This window comes from Rousettus aegyptiacus, unplaced genomic scaffold, assembly GCF_014176215.1.
Source record: "Rousettus aegyptiacus isolate mRouAeg1 unplaced genomic scaffold, mRouAeg1.p scaffold_m13_p_8, whole genome shotgun sequence".
NCBI lineage: Eukaryota > Metazoa > Chordata > Mammalia > Chiroptera > Pteropodidae > Rousettus > Rousettus aegyptiacus.
Genome location: NW_023416311.1, coordinates 102,730,172 through 102,734,105, shown reverse-complemented (window position 1 = coordinate 102,734,105; position 3,934 = coordinate 102,730,172).

Below are 3,934 nucleotides of genomic sequence, written 5' to 3'. Positions count from 1 at the left end.
AGACACAGTAAAAGAGGTCAAATATGTAATTAAAAATCCAATATGTTTGTAAAGAAAGTCAGGTATTAATTCAGGGGAATGTGGGAGAGTTTATGACTTTGAAGATCTGTAAAGAGATCATCAAAGCTGTTCAAGGAAGTAGAATATTAAGGGTATTCTTTGATGTTTGAACTTTAATTTTTAGAAGGGGGGACAAAATTATTTTGATTATCATGGGGCTGAATTACTCCTCGTCTTGACATCTGGAATATTCTTGAACAATACAATTTTATTGACATGTACTACTTGCCTTTCTCTTCAGCTCAATCATAATATACGATGTGGCTTTGAACATTGCTCATATTCAAATTTGTATATGTTCATTAAAGGTTTAAATTTATGGAAATTTTATGGAGTTAAACCTATCACTAAAATGTCATTAAAATTTTTTTCCCCAAATTTATTTCTCCAACTTTGTGCTATCTCCTAGGCATCAGTACTATATTTTATGTTACTGATAGACATTATGTTATATCCAAAACTTCAGAGATATATTTTTACCTCAATTTTTAACTAATACTGACTCCTTTTCTTATTGACTTATTTTCCTTATTGGTTTAAATGCTTTCGTGGCATTCATTTTCAAAACCTCATGGAAATCTTAGAGCTCTTTCTTTACTTTATCCAAATTGTTATGGATTTTCAACTTCAGTTGACACTTTGTTTTGATTCTGTCTCATTTTCTTCCCCTTTTCAGTATTCTTTGTCATGCTCTTAACTCTGGCTATTTTAATCTTACATTTGGATTGTCGTTGTAACCTCTTATATGGAAGTTCAATATACACTCTTTCTTCCTTTTAACACCTGCACACTAAATCAGATTAAAAATTTAAAACAGCATTAATATCTCTCCTCTGCTTAAAAATATTTAATCACTCTCTCACATTCAAATTCCTTAGGCTGGCCCTCAAAATTTTTCACAATCTGACACAAAGTAGTGCCAGCGGGAGGCTTGAAGATCATCTTAATTTCCCAAAATAAAGTAAGGTGTTTGCAATCCACGTTAGCCTCAAGATGGGGTCTAGGCTGTTACCTTTCTTTCTCATATGAAACTCTGGTACAACTGAACCACTTTTGTTCTGATCTCCAGTCAAAATTTCTGCAATTCTTTCTCCATTCTTCCACCCAACATTGTGCCTTAAACTCACTGGTTTGTCATTGTTTCCCAAACCATATTTGAATTTTCTTAAAATATTTAAAATACTATTTCAATTTTTCGCCACTACTAAACTGCTTCCTATTCTTCACAACTCAGCTCAAATCCTGCCTTTTCCACAAAAAACTTAGCCTAACTTCTACTTGATGGAATGACTTCCTTCAATAAATTATTTCATCCTAAATTGCTATTATCATTTACTCCTGGATCCTATTCTATATTGTTAACTTAATCTGTTATAAAACGTATACATAGGTTTTTACTTGTTAATTCTTAAGCCTTCTACAAGATTGCATAATCTTGAGGATAGGAGCTGAGTTTTTATTTCTTTCTCAAGTCTTCGATAGCGGGAATTCCACAGTTCTAAATAAATTAACAAGATTATAAGCCATCGTGAGTAATTAATTCCTATTTATCTTAATCAATGATTTTCAACTGGTAGTGATTTTTTTTTTTTTTTTTTTTTTTTTACCCTTATGGGGCATTTGGCAATATTTGGAGACATTTTCCATTCTCACAACTGGAGAGGAGAGGTCGCCATTGGTACCTAGTGAGTTGAGGCCAGGGACGCTGTTAAACTGCACAGGAAAGCCTCCCACAAACAAAAACTCTCCAGCCCTAAATGTCAGTAGTGCTGGATTTAAGAAACCCTGATGAGCCAGTGGTTTCTGAAGATGTTAACTTGATCTGGAGACTTCAGCAACATTTCTTTAGAAATGCTATTGTGGGTCAAGAAAAGTTCAGATATTTAAAGCCACCATTCCAGCATTAACTGGAGAAGCTCCTTAAGTAACTGTATTAGTTATTGGGCTCCTTTATAGATCTTGATTAAAAAATGCCCACCGACACACAGACAAACCAAAAAATCAAGCCACTACTGAGAACCAATAGCGTGGTTATAGTGTAAAGTGGATTAGGACATACAGAGGCCCCAAATGGCCAAAGAATATACAAAAATAACAGATTTCTCAGCTATATGGAGCAGAAGCCTCTCTGGCTGACTAAGGAGAAAGGGGGTTTAATAAAAGGATATTTGGGTAGCTCCTGAATCAGTGAGAAAGTGGGAGGAATGACAGAGTATAATGCTTCCAGAACAATGCCCCCAAACACAGCAAAAAGCTGTCTGAAAATTGCTCCTCCCACTGAACACTAGATGCTACAGTACACATACTGCCTCTTCCTCACTCGGAACTTCCTCACTGTTTGCAATTCCTGAGGTGCTTCTTTTGTTCCAGGAGCCTGATCTCTCTGTGGGGGAGGGAGAGAGAGAGAGAGAGAGAGAAAGAGAAAGAGAGAGAGAGAGAGAGAGAGAGAGAGAGAGAGAGAGAGAGAGAGAGAGAGAGAGAAAGCGAGCAGAGCGAGCAAGCGAGCGCAGAGAGAGAGAGTGAACAAGTGAGTGGGGTGGGGGTGCGGTGGAGAAGGGAGATAGAGAAAAATGTAGAAAGAATGACACCACAGCAGCTTAATCTACATGTGTCACACCAAGTCAGGCAAGTTCTATCTGCTCCACTCACATGACCACAGAGAAAACTGGGAAACCACGTATCTAGAATTTTCAACACTCATAGGAGAGATATTTTCTGTCCATTGCGCAAACCCATAAAGGAAGAGGGATTCTTCAAACAGACATATTGGGCAGTCTTCCAAAGTGACCACTAAAGTGTTTTAAAATTAAAAAAGAAATCGCTGCCCAGTTTTAACATGAAAATGATTCGAATAAGACACAAGTTAATCAAGATTGTTCCTTTAAAATAACAACAGCAATTTTCAATCAGGGTATCTGTATGGCTATATAGAATTATATAGCTTCCGAATAGAGATAGTAAAAATCTAATGATAACACACCCATTATATGTAATTTAAAAATTAATATAAATGAATTTTTATTCATGGCATCCTCTCTATACTTATTTTTTTCTTTTTCTGCAGTAAGTTCATATATTCAGATAGTATCATATTATTTTTTAAGTCGCATCTTCAGGTTTGGAAATATATAATTGAGTTTGACCTCCTTTAGCAATGAGCTATTATATAAATTGTGAAAGGTAGAGATTGGAAAATTGCAATTTCCAGAGTTATTACACCTAGTAATATTTCTATCTCTGGGCTTAAGTGGATTAAAGGAGAGAAAACAAATCATCACCTCCTTTTTTTTAAGGTTTAAAGTTTGAGGAAATCTTGAAGTCAGCAAGTTTCATAGAGTTTTTAAGAATATCAAGAATCAAGGATACATCCTTGGGGTGGTGTGCTTTGGGAGGTGTGGTGATTTTCATGGACTAAAAGAGAGTGTCTTACATCTTAAGTGACTCAGAATATTTCTCTCCAGAGAAATTGTTAATTTTCTGAAATGGAGAAAATTTCTTTTGAGTCCCCTATTACCAGTGGCAGCTTGAAGTGCAATTCACATTTAAATAGCTGTTTCATGGCGTCTCATTCTTTGCCAGCTGCACAATCCTGAAAGTCTAATGTGCACCCAGGAAGGAGACTGGTATTTTAACATCACATCACTAATGCACTCTGAATGCCATGTCTGATATTTTTATTGAGATGTCATCAGTTATTACGTGAGCTAGCTAAAAATATAACAAAGGATGGTAGAGATTGAAACTATTTCTATGAAAATTTTGAACCAGCCTATGAGTTACCTAAAATGTAATTTTCTCACTTTTTTCACTATTATATTTGTATTCTGTCCTTTAGAATACAGTAAATGTCCTTTAGAATACAGCGTTATCCTGA